This window comes from Macaca nemestrina, chromosome X (genome assembly GCF_043159975.1).
Source record: "Macaca nemestrina isolate mMacNem1 chromosome X, mMacNem.hap1, whole genome shotgun sequence".
Classification (NCBI taxonomy): Eukaryota; Metazoa; Chordata; class Mammalia; order Primates; family Cercopithecidae; genus Macaca; species Macaca nemestrina.
The window spans coordinates 39225776-39240684 of NC_092145.1; positions in this window are offsets into that span (position 1 = coordinate 39225776).

The window sequence follows — 14909 nt, forward strand, 5'->3', positions numbered from 1 at the left end:
AGGAAGCTAAGAAAGAAAGATATGAGGGAGGGAAGGAGCAAACTGCATATCACCCATTCAGCATTTATCATGTATTGACTTGTTCTTGTTTTGGTTAATTACCTTTCTTTTCCTTTTTTTTTTTTTTTTTTTTTTTTTTGAGTACTCAATATAAAAGCAAAAATAAAAACATTTTTATTAAAAAAAAACACAAAACCTACTACCCAGAATAGGAAATTATTAACTGCTGTACTTTCGATGTTTGTCCCCTGTAAATGTCATGTTGAAATTTAATCCTCAGCGTGACAGTGTTGGAAGGTGGGTCTAGTAGCAGGAGTTTGGGTCACGGGGGCAGATCCCTCATGAATAGAATAGTATCCTTTCTTGGGGATGAGTGAATTCTCATGATTATTAGTTTCCAAAAAAGCTGGTTGTTAAAAAGAGCATGGCATGCCCCATCCCTTGCGTCCTCTCTTGCCATATGATATTTATACATGCTAGCTTCTTTTTACCTTCTGCCACGAGAGAAAGCAGCCTGTGGCCCCTATGAAATACAATGCCCAATCTAAAACTTTTCCAGACATCAGAATGATAAGCCAAATAAACTTTTGCTCTTTATAAATTGCTCAGCCTTAGGTATTCCTTTATAACAACACTAAACAGACTATGATTTTAACATTTTGCCATTTTTTCTTTTTTAAAAAATAATGTAAATCAAATATTACAGGTAAAATTGAAGTAATCTTTATCCTCATCTAAAATTCCATTTTATTTTCTCCATCCACACACATATACTCTCTAGGGGCAACCAGCATAATGCGTATCCTTCCATTTCTTTTTTATTATAATACACTTATATGCACATACATCTACCTACAAAGTATTTAGCATTTTTTAATTTAAAACATTGATATAAATGCTATATATGACATCATCCTGCAACTTGCTTTTTTCAGAAAAAAATCTATGAGAAATATCTAGTTCTATGATGTACTGTTTTATGGTATTATGTTGTTTAAGAAAACACATTATTTCTCATTTTCCTCTTGATGGTTATTTAGGCAATTTTCATTTTTTCTTCATAACAAAGAGTTCTTTACTCTACTTGAATGAAAAATACATGAGAACAGGGATATTTGTCTGCTTTGTTTAATCATATAATCCCAGCTCCAAACAGAGCCAGGAATAAAGCAGATATTTGATAAATATGTATTGAATGAATGACACAATCATTGTACATGCTAACATTATTGTACATTCTTCCTGAAGTTTATGGGTGAGTACTTCTCTCTGGTATATACCAAGATAAAATACAATACATATTCATACATGCTAAGGGTAAAATGCTAGGTTCTATGCAACTTGAGTTTCATTAAGTGCTGCTGCCTAATTATTCACCATAGAGGTTATATCAATTTATGCTCCCACCAGTATTCCCTGTACCTCACATTCTTACCAGCCTTTGGTACTATCTGATTTTTTTTTTTATTTTTCAAATTTTGATGAATAGTATCTTATTAGGGTTTCAATTTTCATTTCTTTGATTAGTATGTGGCAGAACATCATTTCATATGTTTATTGGCCAATTGGATTTTCTATTCTGTTTTTATGACTATTAATCACTAAGGTCTAAAGGGTGGAGACCCACTTTCCATGCCCCATAGCATTTCTTCAGGCCTATTCACTGTTACTTAAGATGATATATGATATCAGGACATCCCCCGCATGTACTACTTACCACCCTTACCTGTTTGTATTTATTTTTCAGAGACAAGCTCTTGCTTTGTCACCCAGGCTGGAGTGAAGTAGTGCCATCATAGCTCATTGCAGTCTCAAACAGCTGGCTCAAGTGGTCCTTCCACTTCAGCCTCCTAAGTAGCTAGGACTACAGCTGTGCATGACCACACCCAGCTAGTTTTTTAAATTTATTTTTACTTTTTGTAGACAGGATCTTGCCATGTTGCCCAGGCTGGTCTTGAACTTGTGGTTGCAAACAATCTTCTAGCCTCAGACTTCCAAAGTGCTGGGATTACAGGTGTGAGCCACCACGCCTGGCCCTCTCCTACCTAATTTGAATCACTGATTATTTCTATAATAAAGCTGACATCAGGGTAGCACTAGATATGATTTATATTAAAGCCCTTTGAAAACTTCAAATAGAAGCTCAGGTTATCACTGGAATGGGACTCTTAAGTTTTCAACTAAGGGAATTATTGCAAGAACTCCAGATACAGCCATCATAATAAAACTGTAAAGTTCTCCTGTGAGGTATGAATTAAACAAACCCAAAATGGTCAAGGAGAAAATTCCCACAGGTAGGTACAAATGGGTGGTAGCCTTCTGTAGTGAGGTCTACCTTGGAAGATAAGGGCATGACAAGGCCTATAAGCCTAAAAATGTACTCCACAATCTTGAACAGCTACCACAGACCCTTAGATTATTATTTCAACTGGACCAGCCTTTAGATAAAATGTGAGGCAGGCGTTTCTTATATTCTACTGATATACCTCTATTAGCATATATGCCTCTTCTCCTGTTAGGCACCTAATGCCCTTATGTTGTTCCAAATATGTCCTAATCAAGAAAGAGCAGATGTGATTAACTCATTCGCACTGATACAGATACAGGCTAGCACACTGATCCACTCATTCTTCATGTATTCATTCATTTGACAAATATATATTAAGTACCTACTATGTGCTAGACTCATTGTGATACACTCCCACAAGGGAACCTATCTGTATTTGCCCATTTAAATATTATTTATACTTTAAAGTTATCTGAAATGCTCTCCTAATCCTCCCAACTACAAGTTACTTCAGAGTACCCAAACACTTCTCTTTAGTTTGATTTATAATTATCGGTAGGCTCTCTTTAATTTCCCCACAAAATTTCAGCACAAGGAATATCATGAGCAAAATCACAGCACTGAAAATATGCATTGAATGGTTGTGGTAAGATAAATAGATCATTTGGGCTAGAGCAGAGGCTTTCTGCTAAGGAATAAAGAAGAATGTTTGCAAGAGATTCAGGTCAGCACCCCCACTAGAGCTTAGAACAAAACTTTGATAATCAGTAGTTTTCCACAACCATAGTTTAATAGATGGTATGTGTTTCCTCCGGAGAGAGGGAATGACAAAGACATGTAGTCCAAAAAAATATGTGGCCTGTTTGAGGAAGAACAAATAATCCTGTTTGGCTGGAAAGAAAGGTACACACATAAGGGAGTAATAGAAAATCATTTGAGAGACTAGGTGGGGATTCTATTGTGGAGAGCCTTGAAAACCTGGCTGGAGAGTTTGAGTCTAATTTGGGTGGAATCGTTTGGGAGAATAAAAAATAATTTTCCCTCATGATCCTTTGTGACCTAAGGCATCAGTGGTAACTGTAGCAACAAAATAGGATTTGAGGGATAGCAGTGTGAAATTAATGTAAACAGCGATTAAAAACGGTGACTTTAATGTCATTAAGCACATATTAACACCAGATCTAGGGGACACTCCTTGTAGCTTAAACTAGCTGGTTTTATGACAAACAAGAGGAAGTAATTATTTATACCATAGATAGTATGCATATACAAACAAGAGGATACACACACACAAAAAAAGAAAATAAATATATCCATGAGTGATAGGTCCATAACAGCTAGTTTCTGAAGACGACATAAGGCAGACAACTACCTTATTGTTTGTCAAAATCTGTGGCATTATCAGGTAGATCCAGAGCTGGAGGAATGGGCTATAGGAAGCCATTGAGATAAGTGAGGGGTAGGAGGGTCTAGAAGCAGACGTGGACTCAAGATTCTTGCCAACAAGGATCAGAGATCAAGGACAGATCAAATACAGAAGTGAGAAACCCACAGAAAAATTGAAGAAATCAGCTCATAGAGCTATTTCTAGGAGGAGTCTTGGAGCAAATAATACTGAAATTTTCCTCCTTCCTAGGTCAGAAACATGATTAGGCATATTTAAAAACAGTTGAATGTGTAAATTAGTCACACAGGGCAACATATTTCTTAAAGGATGTGTGAAGAAAAGACAGAGAAGTCTCAAATATTTGTTTGATTTTGAGCACAGATAATTGAATTACTTTTTTCTCCCTCAAAAACAATCTTCCTGGCTCGGTGGCCATCTGCCACCTGGAAAGCAGTGCTTCTAATATATATTAAGAAAGAATAAGTTAACAGAAAAGATAGTGTGCATGAGATCTATGAAGGGGAAGCCAAACAGAGATCTCTAGCATTGTCCAGAATAGACAGAGTCCAAATCGGAAGACCCAAGTGCCTGGGACCTCTTGTCAGTCCTACCCCTACAGTAGCAATAGAGATACACATTTCTAGTTAGATGCTACAAGCCACTAAAATCATTCAGCTCATGATTTTTACTGTGTTCTGTGTTGAAATGCCACTGCATCAGAGAGGCCTTGTCAAATCATCTACCTAAAATAGAAACCTTCCAAAAGAGTACTTTGTATTGCCTTATCCTACTTTATTTTTCTTTATAGCACTCTTCATCATTATTTGTTTACTGTCTCCAAATTATAGAGCACAACATCCATAACAGCAATAAATTTTGTCTCTTTTGTTCACTTTTATCTCTCAAGTGCCTTGAACAGTGCTTAGAACAACAAAGATGCTTAATACATGTCCCTTGAGTGAATGAATGCATGGATAAATGAAATGCCATACGAGCAAGAGGAAATAATGAAAATTAGCTAATAGTCCTTATAATCAATGGCAGAATAGGGGGATAAGCTGTCTGTATAGTGGTAATTATCATGTCCCAACACTATAAATCAGCAGGTCCTATTCTTCTCTCTACCAGAACACATTTATCAGATAAGCAACATTTCTCATAGGCAGTACACAGTTACCTGCCACTCCATCCCTTTCTCATCTGCTCGAGAAAGTATATGAAAATACAAGTGATGGAGGCATAGCAAAGGAATCAGTCAACAGAGTGAAAAGGCAACCTATGGAATGGGAGAAAATATTGGCAAATCTTGTATTTTATAAAGGGTTAAGATCCATATCATATAAAGAATTACATCTAAACAAAGACAACAAAATAATTCAATTTAAACATGGGCAAGGGACTTAAATAGACCTTTCTCCAGAGAAGATAAACAAATGACCAATAAGCATATGAAAAGATGATCAACATCATTAATCATCAGAAAAATGCAAATAAAAACCACAAGAAGATATCACTTTGCAACCTTTAAGATGGCTACTATCAAAACAAAAATGTTGAACAAGCATTGGCAAGGATGTGAAAAAATGTGAGCCCTCGCACTGTTGGTGAGAATGTAAATTGGTATAGTCATTGTTTCATAGTCATGAAGGTTCATAGTCATGAACCTTCATAGTCATGAAGGTTCCTCAAAAAACTAAAAATAAAACTACCATATGATTTAGTAATGCCACTTCTGGGTAGACATTTGAAATAACTGAAAATAAGATCTCAAAGAGATGTCTACACATCTCTTACTTGCAACATTATGCACAAGAGCCAAAAAGTGGAAACAATCCAAATGTCCATAGATTGATAAATAAAGAAATTGTGGTACATACAGACAATGTAATATTATTCAGCCTTTAAAAAGAATGCACTGTAACATGCTTTAACATGGATGAATCTTGAGAAGGTTATGCTAGGTGAAATAAGCCAGACACAGAAAGACGAATATTGCATTGTTCTTCTTATATGAGGTATTTAAAGTAGTCAGCCTCTTAGAACCAGAAAGTGGAATGGTGTTTGCCCAGGGCTGGAGGAAGGGGCAAATGGAGAGTTGCTATTCAATAGGTATAGAGTTTCAGCTTTGCAAGATGAAAAAGTTATAAAGATCTGTTGCAAAATAATGTGTATATAGTTAACACGACTGAACTTTAAAAATAATTAAGATGCTAAATTTTATGCTATATGTTTCTTACCAAAATAAAAAAAATACAAGTGAGAAAAGGAATGGTATTAAAGGAGCAGTCCTGAGCCTGCTATAAATCAGTTCTTAAGCAAATCATTCCCAAACTTTGAGATTTAACTATATTTAGCAGTAACGGATTGGAGTCAATGTCTCACTGGTGTTTCCAGTATGAATTTGGCTAGATGAGAGTTATGCAGAATATTTCTAAAAACAGAGACTAACAATCACCAGAGAATAAGATAGAGGACACTGAGCACGTCTATCTTCTGTTTCTTTAAAACTGTTTCAATACATATTGGTTTGGAATCACAGGTAGTATTTGGCAATGCCTAATTTAGTTTGGCCTACAAGTTTTTTTCAAGAAATGAAGCCCCTAGTGAAGTTGAATGTCAGATATTGTAATAAAACTGTCTTTACTAAAAACATTAGATGTGAACTTTTAAAAAATTTGCCTTCTTAAGATTAATGATGTTTTATATGTATTTTTAAACATATCTTGAATTTGGATGTTTAACTTCCTGGACGTACTTCTTTTGGTTTTCCTAGATTAAACAAAAAACTTGTCCTAGGGAAGATTTCAATGCCTTTTCTCTGTCTACCAGCAATTTTCTATAATAAAGTTTTAATATATAATGATAGTAAATCATTTTCTATTTTCCTAATCAATTAGAAAAATAAATTTGATTTTCCTAATCAGGTTACAGCTCATAGTGGCTATTTTGTGAAAATGTACATAAGACTGGCTAAAAATTCTGCAGCTCTAACCTATTCAATACACACCAGCCTAACACTTCCCTAGCTCCCTCTTCTCTGTAGCAGTGCTGCAGATATGCGGTAATCATTGGCATTTACTGTACCCTAGATTTTGTATGTTGAGTTATTGTTTTGATACAGGTCTAAAGTGTCCCTGAACCAAGACTGCATCTGAACACAGATGCAAACAAAAGGATGAACATTCAAGCAGTAATTAGGCATTTCCACATGTGGTAAACAGGTTTCAAAGAGCCACTTATTCCTGCCTGCTGTATTGCAAGTTGGCTTCTCTGAGGCCAATTTGAAAATTAGTGTAGGCTAGTGTAGTGAAGCTAAGCCCTCTGTGTCTAAAGAATCCATTTTAATTTCCATAATAGTGGCAACTCTAAAATGAGGCAAAATTGTTACTTGAATTGAATCTCGTTAAAAACTCATTACATCCATAGATATACAGGCCCTCACTTGAGATAGGAGCTGTGACTATTTTGCACAGTATGATGTTCCTCATTTGGTGTGCAGATTCCTCAAGCATTGAAAGGAAGTGCAATGTAGTGATTAAGAGCACAGTAATGTGTACTTACAGAGACTAGAGCTACTTCTATATGCGTGAGCTTGGAAAATGTACATGACTTCTCTGAGCCACACTGTTTCCTCTCATTAAAAAAAAAAAATGGAGGTGATAGTAACATCTATCTGATAAAATCGTTGTGAAGGTTTAAAACAATATGCAAAGACCCACAAACAGTACCTAACACATAGCAGAAGCTCAGTTAATGGTAGCCATAAACTATTTTGAATTAGCAATGTGGTAAACGTTTCGAGAAGGAAATTAAAATGGGAAGAAATAGCCCTATCTTACTCGTTTATACTTGGTCAAATATTTTACTATTGTTTCAAATTAAACAGACTTATTGAGATAACTCTGGTCATTGAAATGGAATCACTTTCAGTAATCAAAAACCTTAAGGAAAAAACACATTTCTCTTCTTAGACAAATACGAGCCTCTAAAAAAAAAAAAAAAAAAAAAAAAAAAAAAAAAACACAAGAAAAGTAAAGGAAAAAAAAAAACCTCGATTTCAGACCAGCAGAGTCCTTATCCAACATTGACTTATTTTTAAATTTCAGTTTAAATGAATTAACATCTGAACTGTTCATATAACACACTATTTGAAAACATACCCAGTGAAACAATAAGGGAGCTATTTTCCATGTTGTAACATGTTCAAGGTTGATATGCTCATTTAGCCCAGCTACTTACCTTGCTTCAGTTTTAACCTTCTATTGAATGGGCCATCTAAGATAGGTCTACTGGAGCACCAGCTTAGAGGGGTGCTATTAAGGCTTCACATCCAAAAGGTTGGATTCATATCAGGGTATCTTACTTGAGATGGTCAGTAGTAGAAAAATAAAAATTAAAACATAAGGTGGCTATGAACCATAGTTCTTCAGGAGCTCTGAAACAAACTTAGAGACATTCAAGATTAAGTTCAAAGGACTGAGAACTAGGGAAAATGCCAGGGATCAACAGGCACAAAAAGACTAGATCAAAATTGGGAAGATGATGAGTTGATTGGGAAAAAAATAGCCATTATAACTAACTAACTAACTAAATAACTAAATAAATAAATAAATAAAAGCTATTTGAGACAGGATACTTGGTGAGATTTGCTTATTTAAAGATAAAAGGTTGGAATAGATGCCTTCTGAGAAGTTTCTACTCTAAGACCATAAAAGGGCTGTGGGCAGCATGCCCACCTAGCCATACAATTAGCTCAACTGTCTAGAGTGAGATTAATATCAGACTTGATTCTTACCTAACTAATAAATGATTTCCTAAAGTTGTTGATATTAATTGAGCACACATTATATGACAGGAAAATGATGTACATTATCCCATTTGGTCCTTACAGTAACCCATTGGGTAGGTACTAATATACCAGCATTTTAAAGGTAAGGAAACTAAGGATAAGAGAAGTTAAATAAGTTGTCTAAAATCAAATGGAAGTAAGTGAAAAGTCAGGATTTGACATTGATTTCTCTGACCTCAATGTCCATATGTTTAGCTATTATATATAGTTTTACTTTGATTTACAGATTGGAAGTATAGCCCATGGTGAGCTGCCTTATAAACATGTAGTATTAGCCATAACAGCATCTGAATGTGGGTGGCCCAAAGCAAATCCATCACCACCCAAGGAGAAAAACACAATAATTAAGGTCAGGTCCTGATGATGGCCTTCTTAGTGGGCGCATGTCCTTTTGGCTGCCAAATTTCACAACAGAATGCCAACACTAAATTGTCATTTAAAGATCTATTTAATTGGTAATTTGAAATAGGTACCAATTAACCAACATCTATGAAGCCCAACATCTATTAAAATCTCAGTGGAGAGAAAATATATTTATGGAAGTTTATATGCTTTTTTATAAAGGCATTGGGATTTTGAAGGTGTTTTATTATGTTTTGTTTTTGTAAGAGGAAACTGAAGAGAGATTTCTCCCTGATCTTACTATCAGGAATAGTGGTGCTTCTCCAGGTAATATTTGTTAGACATTACATATTTATTTTTGTTTTATGGCAAGTGGGTGATGGTGAGGCACTGTGGACCAAGTACCTAAATGGCTGACTACATATTAGAACTACCTGGGGAGATTTTTAAAAATACTGATGCTTGGACTCAACCCCCAAAGATTCTGATACATTCTGTCTAATTTGAGCATGGGAATCAACATTTTAGGTTTCCCCAGGTAATTCTCATGCACAACCAGATGCAGCTGATCCACTGATGCAGCTGATCAAGTTTAGATATTCCTTCTTTGCAAAAATACTGAGAATGCTTAGTGTCAAAGCTGTGGTCTGCCCATCACCAGTGTGTAAGGACTTTGTGGTATGTATTATTTTTAACTTCATTCCTGCCTCAATTTTTTATTTTTTTAAATTTTATTTTATTTTAAATTCCAGGACACATGTGCAGGACATGCAGGTTTGTTACATAGGCAAACGTGTGCCATGATGGTTTGCTGCACCTATCAAACCATCACCTAGGTGTTAATCCCCACAAGCATTAGCCATATTTATCCTGATGCTCTTTCCCTCCCTGCCCTTCTCCCCCGACAGCCCCCAGTGTGAGTTGTTACCCTCCCTGTGTCCATCTGTTTTTATTGTTCAACTCCCACTTATAAAAGTGAGAACATGTGGTGTTTAGATTTCTGTTCCTGCGTTAGTTTGCTGAGGATAACAGCTTCCAGCTCCATCCATATCCCTACAAAGGACATGATCTTGTTCCTTTTTATAGCTGCATAGAATTCCATGGTGTTTATGTACCACATTTTCTTTATCCAGTCTGTCATTAATGAGCATTTGGGTTGATTCTATGCCTTTGCTATTGTGAATAGTGCTGCAATGAACATACATGTGTGCTTGTATCTTTATAATGAAATGATTTATATTCTTTTGGGTACATACCCAGTAATAGGATTGCTGGGTCAAATATTATTTCTAGTTCTAGGTCTTTGAGGAATCGCCATACTGTTTTCCAGAATGGTTGAACTAATTTACATTCCCACCAACAGTGTAAAAGCATTCCTATTTCTCCACAGCCTCACCTTCCAGGCTCAATTTTATGTCCCCACCCTTGTCTTCTCCCTTTTAGGTTCTCAACTACTAACTAGTACTTGTTACATGTCAATATTCTATGGTTCAATGTAAATTAAATTTTTGGAACATGGTAATATATATCATCAGTATATTGTATTGAAAAATAACGATGTTAGCAAGTTATAAAATATAGTTTAAGGAAGCTACTTCTATCATGTTCACTCTTGTTTTTTGCAAATTTTAAGGATACAAGTTTCTACCCTTCCCCTTTGCACTATTGATGTTCCAGGTAATGAAAGTCTAAATAAATCTAAATATTACTGGCTCTGTTCACTCTTGATTAATTTTCTGTTATCCAATAACACACAAAGAGCCACACAGATAATTTAAATATGTCATAGTGTATTAGACTAAACACTAGATTGAAAAAAAAAAAGAGAAAATTTTGGCTCTGTGCTGACTACCTAGTTCTGTGGTCTTTGACAAGTCAATTAACATCTCTGGATCTCAGGTTTTTTGTGTTTTTTTACCCTAAAAACCACTGAAAAGTAATGACAATTGCATTAAATTATTATTTCTCTACCACCTCTGAAATCTATGGTATTATACCTGACTTTGGCATTTTGGTTTTTTAAACTTTTTTCTCTTAAATTACAATTAATAAGATCAGAACATCTATAATGACAACCTTACAGCTACTATTCTTATCACACAAAATACATGGTTACTTTTGTTTTGAGATGGAATCTTGCTCTGTCCCCCAGGCTGGAGTGCAGTGGCACAATCTCAGCTCACTGCAAGCTCCGCCTCCTGGGTTCATGCCATTCTCCTGCCTCAGCCTCCCGAGTAGCTGGGACTACAGGCGCCCACCACCACACCTGGCTAATTTTTTTTTGTATTTTTAGTAGAGACGGGGTTTCACCGTGTTAGCCAGGATGGTCTCGATCTCCTGACCTCGTGATCCGCCCACCTTGGCCTCCCAAAGTGCTGGGATTACAGGCTTGAGCCACCGCACCCGGACACATGGTTACATTTTAAAACATCTCGTTAAAATTCAAAGCCAAATGTTTAGTGTATTGATTACTCAGAGTCCAGTCGGAAGACAATTACCATTTTAAAAATGTATTAGAGAAGTGAAAAGGCAAAAGGGGACACTGAGGTATCACAGACACGGTAACCTCAGGAAGCAGCCAATGCCTCCTAGGGTTGGGGGAACTATTAAGCCAGGGAGGCTTAACAGAGGATTCCTTGACGAGAAAACTCTAGCAATATTTTGAAGGAACAAGACCTGGTAAGCTAGCGGGATAGAATAATTATTTGTAGTAAATGCATCTCTTGCTCTCCACTTCCATTGCTACCACCCTAGTCAATGTCACTATCCTTTCTTGCTTAAGTTAAAAAGTAGCCTCCTACCTGGTATCCCTCCTTGCACATTTGCCACAAGCAAATCACCCTTTATTCATGATCCCAAATCACAGTTTTAAAAATAAAACATCAGATTATGTTTCTTTGCTGCTTGAAACTCTAGAATGGCTTCCTTCTGCACCTGGAAAACAAAATGCAAATTCTTTTCTGTGGCCTACAAGGGACTACGCTACCCTACTCATGCCTGTCTTTCCAGCCTAATTTCACAGCATATTCTCCCTTAATCTCTGCATTCCCACCATATTGACCTATTTTTCACCTCAGATCTGCTGTATTCATTCCGTTATGGGGCTTTGCACATCCTGTCCCTACTTTATGGAATAATTCCCTTTCTTTCTTTTTTCTGGATAACACTTATCCTTTAGATCTTAAACCAAACACCAATTCTTCAGCGAAGCCTTCTCAGATTAGGTCGGGTTTCTCTCCTGTGTGCTCTCAGGACACCAAAGCACACTTTACTCATAATATGCACCGCTCTTGGTAATCATACACTTATTTAGCTAAGTCTGTCTCACCCATTAGATTGCAACCTCCTTGAGGGCTGAATCTTTTCCATCATGTTCAGTATTATATCATCGTGTCTTGCATGAAGCACAAAGCAGGCAATCACCACATATTTTTGAATGAATAAATTAATGGATTATAAGACTTAGAAAGCATATTAGTGGTTGCCAGGGTGTAAGGGGAAAGGAAAGTAGGGAGTGACTGCTAATAGTTATAGAGTTTCCTTATATGTTGATGTTCTAAAATTAGAGAGTTGTAATAGTTGTACAAGTATGTGAATAAATTAAAATTACAGATTTGTACATTTAAAAGGGTGAATTTTCTGGTGTATGCATTATATCTCAGTAAAGCTATTATAGAAATGAAAAAATAAATTAATGGATGACTTTAAGGACAATAACTGGGTCTTATCATTCCCCAGTGCTCAACACAGTACTAGACACTTAATAGGTAGTACTCAATAAATGTTTGTTAGGATATCAATGGACCTTGAAATAAGAAGCAGTTGGATAATTTTCCTAGCTATCCAGTTGTTAGAGGTCACCATAAATATGTGTCTTGAAGCCTCTTCATTGATTTTTGGGGAGGTGAGCAAATTATTGCTCAGTGGAACAGGTCTTATATGCATGTCTAGAAGTCCACAAATTGGGCAAGAAATTCTAGTCAATAAAAGTCCACTCCAAAATCATTATCCCCAACCCACAACCACATTTTTTGTCTGTGTCCAGGGGTACAAATAAAAATGTTTATACTACAAGGCAACTTTTATTCTTGCAGTAAAAATCATGGAGATTGTATGCTGCTTATTTGTAAATTCCTATATAATTTATTATTTATCCACATAAGTAAAATCTAAAAGCTGGATTTATTAGTTTGCATCAGCTTGTCACTGAGACCACATGGTTGAATCCATTTGTCAGTGTGTCCCCTTCCCAGGATCCCTTGCAATACTTCATGTAGATTCTAGTCCCTTTGTATTTAAAAAAGAAAAAAAACTTGCAGACAATCTTACAATACCTGGATCATGCCAGAGTGCTGAGATATCTTTATATATAAACCTAATTATATATGGATCACTAAAAGTGATCACAACAAAATTAATTAATTATAACTAGTTATAATATTCATCTTGAAATGAGTACTCACTCTATGCCAAGAACTATATTAAGTGTTTTGCAATTATCATATTTAATCCTTGAAACAGTTCTGTGGGGTAGGATTATCTATTTAGATTCATTTTTACATACATCTGAAGCTTAGAGATATTAAGGCATTTCCCCAAAGTCACAACTCAAACTGCTTTACTAGTTAAAAACACGAAAAGAGAGTGTTACGGCTAGTTGATTTACTGGTCATTTGCTCATGGTTCTTTTTTTTTCCCCCAGTAATATAGCTCCTGCTTGCCTCACCTTTCTTCCTTCAATTATTCCAATCCATAAAACAATTATTATTTTTGCCTCTGCTTGTCATTGCTCTGGGAATCAACTTCCCATATTATATGGTTTGACAGTGTTTTCACCCAAATCTCATCTTGAATTGTAGTTCTCATAACCCCCACGTGTCATGGGAGGGACCAGGGGCAGATAAATTGAATAATGGGGGTGGTTTCTGCCATGCTGTTCTTGTGATAGTGAGTGAGTTCTCATGAGATCTGATGTTTTTATAAGGGGCTTCCCCCTTATAAAATGAGTGCCCTTCACTGAGCACTCATTCTTCTCTCTCTTGCTGGCTTGTGAAGAAGGACGTGTTTGCTTCCCCTTCCACCATGATTTTAAGTTTCCTGAGGCTTCCCCAGCCATGTGGAACTGTGAATCAATTAAACCTCTTTCCTTTATAAATTACCCAGTCTCAAGTATGTCCTTATAGCACCATGAGAATGGACTAATACACCATACAAATGACTATACCAAATAATTATTCTGAACCCTTCAGAGACATGATCTCATCATGAATGGATTTTAATTTCATGTTTTCGTCCTAGCAAGACAGTAGATAACATGTAATATTTGTGTCTTCTTCACAGCAAACACTTTTAAAAAGAGAGAGAATAGTGTGGCTCAATGGAAAAAGCCCATGTCTGGGGTTCTAGTTCCCAGTCTTCCACAAACTAGCTATGTCATCTTGGGGAAACCACTTAACCTCTCAGCTCCTCAATTTCAGATTTGAATAAGTTGAATCTCTTCTAACTCTAAATAACTCTGGCTATATGGTGTTTTTCTGTAACTGAAGCCCAACTTTGAAATTCAAGAAATGAGATATAAAAGAAAATAATTGTCCTTCATAAAAAGGAATGAGATCATGTCTTTTTAGGGAATGTGGATGGAGCTGGAGGCTATTATCCTTAGCAAACTACCTCAGGAACAGAAAACCAAATACTGCATGTTCTCACTTATGAGTGAGACCTAAATGCTAAGAACTTATAAACACAAAGAAGGAAACCACAAACACTTGGGTCTACTTGAAGGGGGAGAATGGGAGGAGAGAGAGGAGCAGAAAAGATAACTATTAGGCTTAGTACCTGGGTGATAAAATAATATGTATAACAAACTCCCATGACACGTTTATATATCTAACACATCATCACATGTATGCCCAAATCTAAAATAATTTTTTAAAAATCATTGTCCTCTTATTCTGAGCAATGAGCAAATAAAAAAACTAGCCATATTTTTTTCCATGGCAATCTACACAGCTTATTGAAGAGCTAACATTCGGAAATAATAGCAT